General features: G+C 34.2%; 2 protein-coding genes across 4 annotated transcripts in view; one reads left to right on the forward strand and one right to left on the reverse strand.

Annotated features, from left to right (window-relative positions):
• Positions 1-17,359, reverse strand: part of LOC120422968 (phosphopentomutase) — a 192,028-nt gene that overhangs the window by 75,843 nt on the left and 98,826 nt on the right. The gene's annotated exons all lie outside the window — the stretch shown is intronic.
• The window catches only part of LOC120422979 (START domain-containing protein 10-like), a 68,300-nt gene that overhangs the window by 30,735 nt on the left and 20,206 nt on the right, over positions 1-17,359 (forward strand). The window lies entirely within an intron of this gene.

Raw genomic sequence — 17,359 nt, forward strand, 5'->3', positions numbered from 1 at the left:
CCATGTTGCTTTCAACATTTTTAGCAATTCCAAATAACGCTTTTTGAGTGGAATTTTTATTTTTAACATCCATATGTTAAGTAAAATCACCGTTCAAAACAAAAAGAATATTGAAAAATATTACTTTCGATACTAGTGCTCAAAAGATAAATTTTTCAGCACCCATTTAAGTGCTGAAAAGAAGAGCTTTTCAGCACTGGTATTGAAAGGTATTAATTTTCCATTCTGTTATTCTTGGTAGAGAAAAGTAGGCCGTTTCGTCGTTCGAGAATGACAGGAATAGTAAGTAGTTTTACGACGGAATTGCAAAAAAATAGTTCTAAAAAGCGCTGCCATTTCTCGTTACTCAGCTAAAAAAAATGAGACTTGTAATATTACGGAAAATTTAATGTTATTTTATGCAACTTTGTCATAAAAATACTTACTTTTCATGTCATTATCCAACGACGAAATGACCTACTTTTCTCTATTAAAACTAAAAGAATCGAAAAGAAATACTTTTTGATATTGTCTTGATGGATTAACCAGACAAATGGATATTTGACTTAAAATTCCCTGAAAACGGTGCTTTTTGGAATTGGAGAAATGGTGTATGCAACTCATTGCAAAACATTATTTTCTCAGCATTTGTTGTATTCATCAAGTTCCTACTAGGAATTAGAACCCGCAGTAACCCAGAGAGATATTCTTTAGATTTTTCGTTACTTTGCAAGGTTACTTTTTGACTGTATCAATGTTTTACTAAGTTGTAGAGCAGATAAAACAAAATATAGATTTATAAACATACGAGATTTACATGTGTTCTTCATAAGTAATCAGATTTTTTTTGAAAAAGTTTGTAAAGTGATTATTTTGACCAGCTATTCGAAGTTTCAACTAGTACCATGTGACCACAGAAGACATTTGATGTCAATGGCATGTAATTGCAAATTTATTTTTATTGATTTAGAAGTAGAAGTGAAAATTCTATGTGAATAAAATAGTAACAATAGTAGTTTATGCAACAAGTTGCAAAAAGAGGATTTTTTCAGCACGAGTCGTACATTTATCCAACGAGGTTCACCGAGTTGGATAAATACGAAGAGTGCTGAAAAAATCAAGTTTTGCAACGAGTTCCATATAACATTTTTTGCAATTCCAAAAAACACACACTGAGTGAAATTTTATGTCAAATTTTCATGTATTTTGTCAATAAATCGTTTAAATAAAAAAATGTCGAAAAGTGTTACTTTTCGAAACAAGTGCTGAAAAGTTCAACTTTTTAGCACCCATTTGAGTGCTGAAAAGTTGAACATTTCAGCATTTATTTTGAAAAGTGTTGCTATTCGATTCTGTTATTTTTGGTTCAGAAAAGTAGGCTATTTCGTCGTTCAAGAATGACAGGAAAAGTAAGTAGTTTCACGACGGAATTGCAAAAATTATTTTTTTTTGTTTGTTTCTCTTTTGGCACTAAAAGTTAAATACTCAAAAACACTTTTTTGTTTCTTTTTATATGCTTAAAGGGACAACAAAGGCCATCTCTTGAAGTATGGTTCAGCAAGGGCAAACATTATTTAACCGAGTTATGATTTTTGAAAAAAAGAAGGTGTATCTCAGAAACGGGGCATTTTATAAAAAAATCACACAAGCTTTTTTCGATTGCAAATTCGTATTTTCATTTAAGTGGTTACATACAAGTTTGAGCACATACGTAAACTTTTTTAAATATCTGTTTTCAGGGCATTAAAATATACATTTTCATCTATTAGCAAAACAAATTTGAAGACATTTGGTTGTACCATTGCCGAGATATACCTATTTCAAGTTAGCAGTTTCAAAAAACGGGTGCCACGATATCTTAACACTGTTTTGACCAAATCGGCTCAAAATTTTGGTGATGCTTCGTTTAACCGGTCTTGTGTACATAACGAAGGCCGATTTTCAAAAAGTTTATTTTCATAAAAGATATAAATATTTTTTTTTATATAAAAAATCGTTTTTGATTTTTGTATTTTTTTAAAATGCAAATTTTTAAGATCGAGCTTCGTCACGGGATATGTCTTGCCAGTCTTCACCTCAAATTTCAGCCAGTTTGGTTCATCCCATCTCGAGATATCGTGGCACCCGTAAATCAACTAGGTGTTTGACAGTTCCCTTTGCACGTGGCAAAATGTTGATCTTAAATCGTCTCTTACTCAGTTTAATCATGAAATATCTTCATAAAACTTTCTTTCAAGTGGATTTAAAAAAATCCTCAATAGGAAATATTGTAATTTTTTACATGTATGTAAACTTTTAAAAAAATTATTTAAAAGTTTGCAGCAATGTCGATTCATTAAAAAAAACCCCTTTTTCTAAAATTCGTAACTCGGTCAAATTATGTTTGCCTTTGCTGAGCCATAACTAGATGGCATTTTTTGCCCCCTAAAACATATTCAAAAATTAAAAAAAAAATAATAAAAGTGATTATGGAAAACTTATACCTTTCATATAAATTGATGTACAGATCAGCAAAAAAATCTATGTAGTGGGGGTGATTATGGGTCAAAAAACGATACACCTCTCGTATTTTCTTAAAAACAAAAACAATTTAAATAACATCGAAAAAATTTTATCGTAGAATTGTTCTTAGATAGTTTACTAACATTTTCCCAAAATATGGTGTAATTTGATAGACTCTACCTGAAATGGCAATCGTTTGCAAATTGACCCAATCTCACCCCTTAGAAGAGGTGACATTGGGTCAAATGAAACTAAAATGATGCCTAAATATAAAGATATTAGAAAAACAAGTCATCCAACAGTGTTTCTTGTTCGAGGGAATCGTTTTTACTGCTAAAATGTTTGAAGTATAGATTTTCATGACAGGATTTGTTCTAGGAACGAGATTTTTTCAGCAAAGTCATCTTAAGATGTCCCTTGCACAACCTTTTTAACACTGGAACGCCCAACGCATGTCCAACTTACACGGACGCCCAAGCCTCCCAAAAAAAGTGGAACGGTAACTTCAACTCGCTGGTTCTCGGGCATTACTCAACCAATCAAGATGATTCTTCTTTCCAGTGATTTGTTAGGATGTCTAGATGATTCTAGAACTTTGCAGAACTCAATTTGAACAAATCTGTAATTTTTGCGACCGAAAACTTCGTTCCACCTTTTTTTAAAAAACTGCCTCCGCGGAATTTTTGGCGAATTTTTTTTTGCACCCGAAAAAAAAAAGTTGGAACGATGTTTTTGATCGCAAAAATTACAGATTTGATCAAATTAAGTTCTGCAAAGTTCTAGAATCATCTAGACATCTTAACAAATCACTGGAAAGAAGAATCATCTTAATTGGTTGAGTTATGCCCGAGAACCATTGAGTTGATGTTACCGTTCCAACTTTTTTGGAGCCTTGGGCGTTGGAATGTTAACAAAATTTAGTTTCATTGAGAAGTACCTGAGAAATGGTAAAATCCGTAAAAAATACTTTGTCCCAATCTCACCCCTCAGACCCAATGTCACCCCCACTGACGGTATCTATTTTTTCCCTTTCTTATCCTTACAACTTTGTTCTTACTAATACCGAAGACACCAAACCAATCAAAAAATTTCCTCGTGATTTTTGAATACACAGGCCAACAAGATTTTGTCTCTGAGACGAGTATATGTGTTCCTAGTAGAATTTTGCCAGCTGAATCCGAATCCGGGTCCAGAATTGCTCCAAATGGTCCCAATTTTGAGATACACCCGTTTGAAATGTTAGTTTAGGCCAAAATTTGCTACTTTGTCGACTATTTTACAAAAGAACTATTGAATAAACAACTAAACCAATACGTGTATCTTAAAGTTCACGTTTTCCCCTTTCTGAAACACCCCTGGTTTTTAAGATTTGATTGTTTGTACGCATATTTATAGCCATTTTAAAATTATATTTTCAGTTGGTTCTCATTCAAGTATTTCCAACTTGCATGCAACTTGCAAGTCAAATTTTATTTTTAAAATGGCTATAAATATGCGTAAAAACAATCAAATTTAAAAAAAAAACCAGGGGTGTTTCAGAAAGGGGAAAACGTGAACTTTAAGATACACGTATTGGTTTAGTTGTTTATTCAATAGTTCTTTTGTAAAATAGTCGACAAAGTAGCAAATTTTGGCCTAAACTAACATTTCAAACGGGTGTATCTCAAAATTGGGACCATTTGTAGCAATTCTGGACCCGGATTCGGATTCAGCAGGCAAAATTCTACTAGGAACACATATACTCGTCTCAGAGACAAGAAACATTTGATTTTTTTGTTGAACTGTGATATTTACTTTCAGTTTTTGTATGTCAATTTTGTATGGAAAACTGTATGGACGAACCGATGACAACAAATTTCTTCTTTGGCCACATTGAAGATACTCACAAAGTTTCACAAAAAAATAAATCACAAGCATTCCAATAAGGTCTTCAAATGCTTTTCTAGTTCTAGAAAAATATAGCAAACAAATCTTTTTGCGGGACTGTTAATCGAAAATTCACTAATATTCACAAGTTTTAGTTGAATAAACCCAACCTCATTCTAAACGCAGGGCTTCAGCTGATTGCACTAAATTTACCAATTTGTTTTTCGGGTCGAAGGGGGAGGGACAAAAAAAATAACAGCCTTATAGAACGATTTAAAGAATCCAGATATGAAATACAGACTCTCTAGTTATCAATCTGCGCTATCTCAGTATTGCTCAAGCCATCGATGGTTTGCTCAGTCTCTTCAGACTGCATACTTTGATGCACTTCTTTCATCGATATTCTTTCTAGCTCGATGAATCTCTTCCTCGATGGTGGCTAGGATTTCCTTTGCTCCAAAAATACAATCAGTTTGTCAATAGTCCTCTTTGCAGAGAGCTTTTCAATACAAAGCTTCGAATGGAGTTTGACATTTGTTTGTTATTGTTTGCTTTACGTTGCCATGATTTCAACTGAGGTTCAGGAATAAAAAACGTGCAATCGAGTTTTTATTTTGCACCGTTCTGTAAACGGATGCTTCTCTTCCTCGATGCTTGCTTCGAAAATTCATCCAGCTAGTCGACCGGAATGCTCATTGCATAAACAAAAGTTTTAAATATTTTAACCTACAATGTTACTTGTAAGGACAAATCGAAGAATAATGGAAAAATTCAAATATCTACAAATACGACTCTATGAGTTCTGTGAAAATAAATGATAAAAACTATGTCATTATCAAAATGCATTACTTTTTGACACTGTTTTGAAAAAGTGCTGAATTGATTTTTTTTTGTATCACAACACTTAACCCAAAGTTGGACCGTTCTAGTGTACGCTGAAATCATCACACTCCTCAATCATACGTTGGTTTATTAGCAGTGACAGACGTGGATGTCAATAAGTCGGAAACATTTACCCTTTCCCATCACCGGGCGAATGCCTCCTTAATCAGGCCAGTTGATCAGCTTTAGTACACCTTTTCTTCACCGCCGCCGGGCAGGGAATCCTAAGAATTCCACGAAGATTGTGGCCATCGAAGGAAGGGTTATGGCGCGGTTCGTACAATCAACACACACATCGACGATGGTGGCCACCAGCTCCGGCAGGGTCAGATCGTCGCCGTTGTGCTGGCTTGTCATAGGCACAATTTTGACCTTTGTTAAATAGTAGTTTATGCAACAAGTTGCAAAAAGAGGATTTTTTCAGCACGAGTCCTACATTTATCCAACGAGGTTCACCGAGTTGGATAAATACGAAGAGTGCTGAAAAAATCAAGTTTTGCAACAAGTTCCATACAAACACATACTGAGTGAAATTTTATGTCAAATTTTCATGTATTTTGTCAATAAATCGTTTAAATAAAAAAAATGTTCGAAAGTGTTACTTTTCGAAAAAGGGCTGAAAAGTTCAACTTTTCAGCACCCATTTGAGTGATGAAAAGTAGAACTTTTCAGCATTTATTTTGAAAAGTGTTGCTATTCGATTCTGTTATTTTTGGTACAGAAAAGTAGGCTATTTCGTCGTTCAAGAATGACAGGAAAAGTAAGTAGTTTCACGACGGAATTGCAAAAAGTGTTTTTCAAAATTTCAGCACAAATGATAGATCACAAAGAATTTCAACACAATTGAACTGACCCAAAATTGCCGTGCGACGAGATAGCACTATGACGACGACATGATGTTGTTGAAGCATCAATATGGGGAAAATTCCATACAGCGGAAACGAGTGATCATCATTGACTTCAAAAGGCTTCCCGTTGCGAAGTATGATTGGATTGGCAGTTTTTTGAGCGAATTGAATGATGATTCGTTGATTGAATGGTACAACGATATTGCAATGTATGTTTTATCTTATTAAAGATTTTTCATTCATTCATGACATATCATTCAAATAATTTGAGTTACTTTCTCGATTTGGTTTAACTTCGATTTTTATAACTCATGGACATGGAATAAAAGACCAATTTAAAACCAGCAACATTGCTCCTTACACATAATCCCTCCATAATAACATTTAATTTGAGTCCCACTCCCTGAGGGCTTCCATCCCGCGTGCGATATTCTCGGCCACGGGCAACCTTTATCAATAATACCTATATAATCAGTACAACAGTTGGTTGGGACGGCCCTTAGTACAAGTCTGAGAAACACAACATTGCGTTTCCAAGGGATGTCGGACACTCTTAAAAAATAATGTGTATTTTCAAAATATTATTTAAGTTTTATTTTTTTTTCTAATTTTTCTTTTGTTATATTCATATATTCATAAGAATGAAGACAATTTTTAATCTTTTTTATTCCAAATTTAAAACATTTTTGTCAGTGTAAACTTGTGTAAGAAAAGGTACCACTGACTTACGTTTGTTTGCCGTTCGTTCGGTAGATTGTTCATTTGTTTGCTCTTCTCTGCCCGGTTCGAGATCTCCCGGATTATCCTCCGGAAAATACGATGTCTAGATGGAAGAGCGGAAAACCGTTCGTTCCCGGGTGGTGGTGCGGCGCGTGTTTGTAAGCCCTTTCAATCCGGCGACCAAATGGCAACCCTGAAGTTTCCCAGGAGACACTTGAGATTTGTTTTGTTTTCTGGTTTGTTCGTTACATTCCATTGATTGGATTTTTAAGCGCGCAGCTTGTTCCTTAAGCTAACGAAGCGTATTTTAACCGTTTATTATTTTGCTCTGCAAAAAGCTTTTCTTACGAAAAGAAAAACACAAAAGAGAAATATTTACACAAATTACGAACCCCTCCCTGTAAAAAAGGGTACAACTGCATAATTCATTACTCGCCCAGAGCTTATCGCGCGAAGCGTTTTTACGCCAAAAGTAGTGGGTGGTTGGGAGACCATCGTTCTTATCTGTTTTCTTTTGCGGGAAGACGTCTTCAAAATCTGACCAAAGACGCCTTTGGTTAGTGTTTTGGCGCGGTTATGAAAGGGTTTCTCGGGGGATGTTTGGTGGTGTTGAAAGCACTCCCCAGGGGGAACTGGGCTTCATAAATTTCTCTTCCCACGAAAGGGGATTGTGTTTCGCAAATAAACGCTTCATCTTTCGGCAGTTTAAGGATACAACGTTGGATAAAAGGTTTGGAGGCAGTTTGAAAATGGAAACTGATTACCAATATATATTTAGTGTTTTAAGCAAGATCTTTAGGCTATTCTATTACACTGCCTTAGAAAGCTTTCAAAACTGACTGGCAAGAAGATCAATTCGAAACAAAAACGGTAGGCGATTGAAGGCGGGGCTTGTGATCAAATCTACAACCGAACACTACTTTGGTGTCTTGGGACAACTAGAATCCCAAGGATCACGGTGGCTGAACGGTAGAGTACCGCGCTAGAGACGTGGGTGGTACGGGTTCGAAACCCGTCTGTGATCTGGTGATTTTTTTTTCGCTTCTTAACCACTTTCTACTACCAGTTGTCGTTCTACTTCGAATATCGTTCCATGGAATTTTTTTTTTTTTTGAAAATGAAAAAGTAAATATGAAATATAAGCGTACAAAATTACATAAAACCATTTCGAAAACCAGATGTTTAAAAGTAGAGGTGGGCAAAACCGCCCTTTTTTGCTCGCTCGTCAAAATGAGCCGCTCTTTTGAACGGCTCTTTCACTTTTTTTTAATTTTGTTGTAAAGTCAGCGAAAGTATAGTCAGTGATTTTTATGTTTTTTTTTATTAAACTTTTATACATTTAAAAAAAAAGCTAAACGCGAGAAGATTCGCACGAGAACCATATGTCTAAACCTTCAAATGATTGGATGAAGAGAGCATCCAAAGTTTAATCCAGGACTTTGAAGAATAATGCTATTAATTTTACGAAATTGAGTTAATTTCTGCTCAAATTAAACAAAACAACTCGTCTGTTTGTAGGGGAAGGTGGGGCAAGACGACCATATGGGGCAAGAGGAACAATCGCTCGTACGGCCGTAATTTTTACAATTTTTATTATTTCCAGTATGAGGAATTGTTGCTAGCAGTGCAATTAGTCGATTATACTACCACATAACCGCCAAAATAACGTAAACGCCACGGGGCATAAGATTTAATGAAGTTTTTTTTAAACCTTTGTTTTCTTATAATATTTGGAAAGTACAAAATAAGGGTTAGGGTTCGTTTTAAGACTCATTTTATCAAAATGCAATTTTTCCTAGATCAGTAGTGTTCCAACCAATGATTTGCACCTATTAGAAAGTATGATTTGACTTTTGGTTATTTTGTTGAGAGCTTTTAAAAAATCTTATTCAGGTGGGGCAAGTGTACCATATGGATTTTTAGTATGGAAAAAAATACGAATTGCTGCAACAACATATTTTATTGGGAAATAAATAAAAAAAGCTCTTAAAAACTGATAAACAATTGTTAAAAAAAAATCCACACAAAATTAAGTGATACTATGAAAATTTACTATTTATCATCTAAGTAATTTTTTTTTCGTAAAAACGATCAAATTTTTAATAAAATATTATTATTTAACCTAAAAATGAAAGAAATGTTTCAAATAAAAAAAAATCTGATGTTTCAAAGTGATAGCAGTTCACTTGTTAGCAAATTAACGACACATTCCGCCGTGACGTTGCAACGCTTTGACTTTTCTTTTTTCAGTATTTCGGCTGTAACTCAAAAAATACATAAAAAAGGTACATATGTTATTACAGATTCGGAAAGGGCATTAAATTTCCAATAAGAAACAGTGCTGAAACATTATTTTAGGCAAATATTCTATTTTTGAGAGGGGAATATGTAGCGTGACGTTGCAACGCGTGACTTTTTCTCAATCCTGACCCAATTTATGTTTTGCCATTAACTCTGCTCTGTTAAACGGCAAATTTTGAGTTCTTCTTCCATTTTTAATGTAAAATTGACCAACAAATCGAATGCAATCATTAGTTTTTCGAAAAAATCAAACCTCGATTTTTAAAGACCACTTACATTTCGTGACGTTGCAACGCTCTGTTTTTGAAAACAGGGTTTTTCGTTGCGTTGCAACGTCACGAAATTTTAGTTTCAAAATAAATCATAGTTTTTGTTAGGCTGAACAACTGTAGGTTAAGATTTGATTATAAGGCATTAATAGACAGTACAAGGACATGAGAATTGATTGGCCCGCCCATTTTAGACCCCCTCTCCCCCTTCCCATAAACCGCTTTCACAGTAGCAGTACAATTTCCAATGCGTTTCAAAGTAAAAATTAATATTTGTATTATTCCATTATCACGAAGGACCCCCCCCCTCTCCCCTCCTCTATCCATGTAATGGGACGTCCATGCATTACGTAACGGGGTAATATCAAGGGGGGGGTCCAAGATTTATACAAAAAAATGTATCGGAAATGTTTTACCAGGGGGTAGAGAGGGTCTAAAAATATAAATGTTTTCTTACGTAATGCAAGAACGCTCCCTTAATATTTTAATGGTTTTGAGCAATTTACAAACCACGTGGAAGGTTTAGAAGGGAGGAGGAGCTTCAAGTTTTCAGGAAGGCTGAAATTTATGAATAAGGTGCCCATATCGTTTGTTCATGGCCCCTAAGGGGTGTTCTGCAAACAACGTAACTTATTTTGTTGACTTTTGTGCATTTTAAATAAAATTTGAGGAAATAATAAAGGAATTAAGGAAATAATATACCTGCGCAACATATTTAATTGCGAACAACTAAACAATGCATACAACTTATCTAGGTAAGGGTTCGTCCAACAACAAAGTGACAAAAGTTTGTAAAAAAAAACAGTCGAATCACGTGATTTTTATTGTTTTGTGAATTTTACTGTAATTTGGCCTAAGTAAGGGTGTGGGATTAAAAAATCGTTGCGTTGTATTAGAATGAACTTTCACGTTCAATCAGTTTGTCATAAAGGGACCATTCAGTTACCACGTGATTACTTTTAAGAAAGTTTTAGAATTTTTACCCCTGGTCTATCGGTCTATTCTGATTTGTTCAACAAGTTTCATAAAATACCTACTTTTATTCGAGTTGCATACAAACTTAAGTAACGGAATTTGTGAATGACCCATGTACAATACTTCTGTAAATATTCTCGGAAACATTATATAAAAAATATATAATATTTAGTATCCTTTTATTTTCAAAAACCAACTACGCATACACATTTTTTGCCATGTGACTAATATGATTTAAAATTTCGTGACGTTGCAACGCAAACTTAAACCTGTTGTAATTTTGGATCTAGACAATCAATTTAGTTGCTCTAGGTTGCATTTGAAAGCTCTTTCCAAGTACAAAGAGCATCCAAAATATCAAAATGATTGAATGTTTAGTTTTCTATTGGCATAAACAACTGTCCCTTTTTCGTGACGTTGCAACGCAATAAAATGGTGAACTTACACTAGTTTGAAAAAATGCTTAACTTAAGATAAACTGCAGATCCATTACATTTCCGTTTAGTACATCTCAAAACCTACAAAATGCAATCAAAAGAATAATTTTTGGATTTTATTTCGCTGAAAACCAGTAGTTTTTAGAAAAATGTTTTAAAACGATGATTTTATCACGAATTGATGCATAACTTAACCAACTTGTACAAAAAGATATTCAAATGATCAATTAATGAAAACCATGATTTTTGAAGCTTCAAGTAGTCTAGAATCGAGGAAAAATATCCAAATAGCTCATACACGCTTTTCAAAAATTCATCCCAAGGTGTACATTGCCGGAGAATGTGTCTAACATGTTTTTTCATGCATTGTTCCTCTTGCCCCAACGGGTTGTTCGTCTTGCCCCACTAGTTGAGTAGAGCGGACGGAAAATCAAAAATTTTAAAATCAATTTTTAACATTCAAAAACAGGATTTTTTTCGAAATTTGTTCTATCAAAGTCTGAGTCAAGACCTGAAATAAGATGATTATGAAAAAATCCGACAGATGTTTTAACGTTTAATGGGTTTCCCTTATTCACAAACAGACTCTGGTATTTTAATTTGAGAAAATATTTTGCCAACTCTTTTCTACATTCTGATTTAATCTTTAAAGCCTTTAAAGAGTTCGGATATGGCTACTTAGTATTTTTTCAGCAAAAAATTCAGTTGTGCAATGAAAAGTTTTTTATTTTGTTCAGAAAATCATTCATTTTTAAAGTAATTTAACATGAAAAAGTACACCGTATACACAAATCTGACAAATTTGACTAGAAGCATTGAAAAATTGCATTTTCAATCCTCAAAGACACATTTTATGCTACAAATTGTTGGAAATTCAATAAATTGTATTTATAAACTTAAAGTAGACATAATATTAAAAAATATTCCATCGTTAAACGGTTCCTTCAAAAGACCTGAGTTTCAAAAATAACTCTTTTTAGTGAACCGGCTCTTTGAGCGGCTCGCTCTTTTTTTGCCCACCTCTAGTTAAAAGTATGTTCAATCTTAACCGGCAGCAAATAGTGGTTTATGCAACAATTAGCAAAAAAAGTTTTTTTCCAGCATGAGTCGAAAATTTGTCTAACGAAGTTCATCGTACAACACGAAAAAACATTTTTTGAAAATTTCGAAAAATATTCTTAGAATTGATTTTTAAATGTAATGTCCATGGGTTCGTTTTATTCACCATTCAAATAATAACAACATTGAAAAGTTCACTTTTTGATACAAGTGACAAAATGTTGAATTTTTCAGCACTTATTTCAGTGAACTTTTCAGCCCTTGGCAAAAAAGTATAGGATTATTAAGGATCACGACGGAATTGGAAAAAAATTAGATCTCATCTATATGGAAGCAGTAAACATGATAGCATTAAAATAAATCAAAAAGTTGAACCAATTGTGCATTTCACAACTTGTTGCCAAAATGACTAACACTTTTATAAGATGACTCGCAAAAAGTTTTCAAACTTTATAAAAAGCACCACAAAATTGTGACTACCAAGAGGCCAAAAAACTGTTTACCATTATTTGCAGAATTTTGTTATGTTTTTAAAGACTAGCTCTTCCTTAACAATCAACATATCCGATAAAAATGAGCAAGGAAAGCAGATAGATGCGAAAGCTATCAATTGGAAGCTTTTGATGAGGCACAGAAGATAATCTTCTGTGGCTCGTGGAAAGATTTATGAACAGGCCCATCAAAGAGTCCCTAATCTTGTATATCGCATCGTTTGATGTTTACGCAGATCGTACGACTTCATACCTCATACCCCATCGTACCGTTTGTTGTATTGAATTGGGAGTACATCAATAATAGATGATTTAATGGATTTTGGAAAGAGAAATAATGGCAAATTCTTAGAGGAACCTCTATGAAAATACGAACAACGATTTCTTTTTCAATTTCCAATAATTATGACCACTGAAAAATAATTGGCTGCGCTGCCATATGAGGCTTGACCGTCTTGCCTTAAAGCTCGAAAGATGGCATTTTTCTTCATTTGAAAATTATTCAAAAATATAAAATAAATGACAAAATAGAAAAATGATAATTAGTCGTAGACTACGATTAAAACCATCATAAAATTCTGAAGAAAACAAATGCACATAAGTACACTGAAATTTAAAAAAAAAGAAACTTAAAACAAGTCACGATGTTTGCGTTGTAAAAATAGCCTAATTTCAAATTCTCAACACGGCATAATAATTTTAAAAAAAATCTGCAAAACTGGTCATAACTACACACAAAAAAAATCATGGTAATATTACATCTGGGAAGGGGTACATCTTTTATGACAAAAAAAAATGTAATTTTACCTATGGAAATGTGTAATTTTACCACTTTTCTGGTGTAATGTCACTTTTTCAGTCTAAATTGAGGTAAAATTACATCATAAAAGTGGTAATATTCAACCTCCCAAAATTACAGCTTCCAAATTTACATTATTTTTTACTGTGTAATGCAAAACTTTGCACACTTTGTATTGTCAAATCATTGTCACTTTTCATCACTTTTCTCATCATGCTCCACGTTTCATCGGTTTAAAGTTCTGTATCAACATAGCATCCTTCAGAATCTGCTTCCGGGCAAGAAATCTCCTCCACTGTGGTGTTATTAAATCATCCATCGATCACACTTACACACCATCAGCATATTAGATTTTTCAATCGCCCTGAAGCCCTCTAGCCTCTGCCCCTTAAACTATGAACCAGCCCTAAAATGTTCTGACAACACTAACGCTGCTGTTGGCTCAGATTTCCTCTTTGCACAGTGAAAAAAAAAGATTTTCGAAAAACGCGTAATTTTTATCTAATTTCTTAGTTTGATCACTACAGAAAAAGTCCTAAATATTCTTCAAATTCAATCTTCTTGTTTCTACTGTGCCCCTACTATATATGCATCGACGATCCGGCAAGATGTAATCGCTTCTTCGAATGGGCAAGAAAGGACTTGGTATGAACTCACAAAAAAAAGTTGCCGGAAGTCGAGAACGGGACGACGTGCAATGAGCAGGGTTGCATATAAATCGCTTTTCCGAAGCTCAAATTCTCCGGCCCCCCACAAAACCTTGCTTCCGGCAAGGATTAGGTTCACTTGAACGAAAATTGGTCCCGACACAGCACTACCCACGTCACTTCATCTTTCGTCCATTTTCCAAGTCCTTCGGGGAAAACACTCCCATCGTTGAAGATTGGTATGCTCTCGAAATGGTTGGTATGTTTTAATTAGACATCAATTTGTGGAAAAGGAAAATTTAGTTCTGGGAATTGAAGGAAATTCTGGAGATAATTATTTCGAATATCCTGTCAATTCAATCAAAATGCTAATTATTCCATTTGCCACCGAAAAAAATCGTTATTGATGCTGGAAAGACGAATTTCGGGAACTCAGCTTCGAAGCAACTTTAGAAACAATTTCAATCATTCAATATCCCAGTCCAATCTGTGCCTGCCGCGCTCCTCCCTAACCACACTGATTGAAGTTTCTTGTTGGCGTCAAAAGCCGACGGAAAAACATAAATATTGCTTTTTATTCTCGACAAATCGGAGGGGCCACCAACAAACTTCAGCATTAAAAGCGAGAGAGACTCCAGGGAGCAGAAACTTGTTTCTGGAGGACTCACTTATCTGAGCGTTCAGCGACCAAAACCAGCAGTCGTCACTCAGGGGTGAAGGTGACTGTGCCTTGATGGGAAATCTTCCCTGCCGGCCTTCGGGGAAAGCTGGGGAAAACTTTTTGCCGTAATTGATTGGTCGATGTTGCTCACTTTTTTTTGCATTCTGACTCGTCCATCACTTGGGGATGGAACGTCAGATGTCCGGTCCAGGTTTGATCCATCCAGTCCAAAAAGCAGAAAGTAACATTTTGACGAGGGGCTGCGCAAGGTTGATCCCTCGAATGCTGACTTGACCCTAACTTTAAAGTATAGTGAATGCTACACGGTTGAGAGATGAAAATCGATGGAGTAATGTTCTTTTAGCACATGAGCAACTCTCTACGAAATCGGCCGATTTCGACCATTTTCATTTTTTATATTTTTTGATTCGACTCAAACTTTGTGGGGGCCTTCCCTATGACCAAATAAGCTATTTTGCGTCATTGGTTCACCCATACAAGTCTCCATACAATTTTGGCTGCTGTCCATACAAAAATGGTATGTAAATATTCAAACAGCTGTAACTTTTGAGTGAATTTTCTGATCAATTTGGTGTCTTGAGCAAAGTTGTAGCTATTGTTGAGGACTTTAGAGAAAAAATAGGTACACGGAAATTTTTTTTTGCAGATTTATTTAATCAACTTTTTTTTCACTATAACTCAATTTCCCAAAATACATTTTTTTTTATTTTCGAGATTTTTTGATATGTTTTAGGGGAAAAAAATCCGCAACTTTTGAGCCATAGAGAAACATGGTCAAAAATCTGCCACCGAATTATGAATATTTGGAAAAATAGTGATTTTTGGATAAAAATCGAAGTTTCATGCAAAAACAAGTTTGGCATTATTTTTTAATGCAAAATTAAATTTGCAATCGAAAAGTACTTTACATTTTTTTTGATAAAAGGCTCCGTTTTCAAGATATAGCCACCGAAAGTTTGATTTTAGCAAAATATTTGCAGTTTTTCAATTTTTAAAAATAGTGACTATGAGTGACCATCTCTAAAAAAATTTTTTTTTTTAGGAGTTCAGAAATTTTGCCATAAAATTGTCCAAGAGACATTGAAGATTGGACCTCGGGTTGCTGAGATACAGCCGCTTTAAGAAAAAGAAACACGAAAATTGAAGTTTTCTAAGTCTCACCAAAGCAACCCCATTATTTTCTAATGACGATATCTCAGAAACTAATGGTCCGATTTTCAATGTTAAAACCTGAAACATTCGTAAATTTTTCCGATCTTTTCGAAAAAAAATATTTTGAAAATTTTGAAATAAAGACTAGCATTTTAAATGGGCGTAATATTCAATGTTTGGCCCTTTTAAAATGTTAGTCTTGATTTAAAAGTTTTTAAAATATTTTTTTCGAAAGGATCGGAAAATTTCACGAATGTTTCATGTTTTAACATTGAAAATCGGACCATTAGTTGCCGAGACATCGTCATTAGAAAATGATGGTATGTTTTGGTGAGATTTAGAAAACTTCAATTTTCGTGTTTCTTTTTCTTAAAGCGGCTCTATCTCAGCAACCCGAGGTCCAATCTTCAATGTCTCTTGGACAATTTTATAGCAAATTTTCTGAACTTTTCAAAGAAAATATTTTTGGAAATGGTCACTCATGGTCACTATTTTTAAAAATCGAAAAACTTCAAATATTTCGCTAAAATCAAACTTTCGGTGGCTATATCTTGAAAAGGGAGCCCTTTATCAAAAAATCTGTACAGTACTTTTCGATTGTAAATTCAATTTTACATTAAAAAATAATGTCAAACTTGTTTTTGAATGAAACTTCGATTTTTTCCAAAAATCACTATTTTTTCAAATATTCATAACTCGGCGGCAGATTTTTTGACCATGTTTCTCTATAGCTCAAAAGTTGCGGATTTTTGTCCCCTAAACATATCAAAAAATTTCGAAAATCAAAAAATACGTATTTTGGGGAATTGAGTTTTTATGAAAAAAAAGTTGATAAAAAAATCTGCATTTTTTTCCGTATACCTATTTTTTCTCAAAAGTCCTCAACAATAGCTACAACTTTGCCGAAGACACCAAATTGATCAGAAAATACAGTCAAAAGTTACAGCTGTTTGAATATTTACATACCATTTTTGTATGAACAGCAGCCAAAATTGTATGAAGACTTGTATGGGTGAACCAATGACGCAAAATAGCTTATTTGGTCATAGGGAAGGCCCCCACAAAGTTTGAGCCAAATAAAAAAATACAAATAAAAATCATTTCCGGTTTTGGTAGAGAATTGCTCACATACAAATCGGCATGAAAGAAATTTTTAGTTGTAGTGTAATTTTTTTTGTACGAGTTTAAATTTTTTTTTTCTAAATATGTATAAAAGATTCGAAAATATCTTTCTGTGTCATTACCAATCATCATTATCGATATTCAATTTAAAAGCATCTCTGTGCATTCCGGTGCAATGGCGCACTACAAATGTTAATAAATGACAAGAAGAGTGCTAACCTAAGGCACTCTTAAGGATCCCTTTGAAAGATTGGCTGCGCTAGGGTCTGATTAGATTAGATTAGATTAGACCTTTGTGAAATTAAGAGATTTCAGGTATTTTGATGAAAATATGGACCGGCCCATCGTTGGTGGGTAATCAGAAGACCTCTCCAACACCCCACAAAATTACGGTGGATTAAACAAGGTTTTCAAAAAAATGCCTAAAAAAGAACATAAAAAAATTGGTTTGTTTTGCAGAAACTACATCCAGAAATTGTTTCAAAAATCATTTTTTGTGTGTTTCAAATTAAATGTGCAAATCACCAACTGACTCTCAAAAGTAAATTGAAAAGTTTCAATCAATTATTCGGTCACTTTGGCTTCCTGAGACCGGTATATCCGAAACATCTGGATCTGAAAAAAATGT

The sequence above is a fragment of the Culex pipiens genome, chromosome 2 (assembly GCF_016801865.2).
Source record: "Culex pipiens pallens isolate TS chromosome 2, TS_CPP_V2, whole genome shotgun sequence".
NCBI lineage: Eukaryota > Metazoa > Arthropoda > Insecta > Diptera > Culicidae > Culex > Culex pipiens.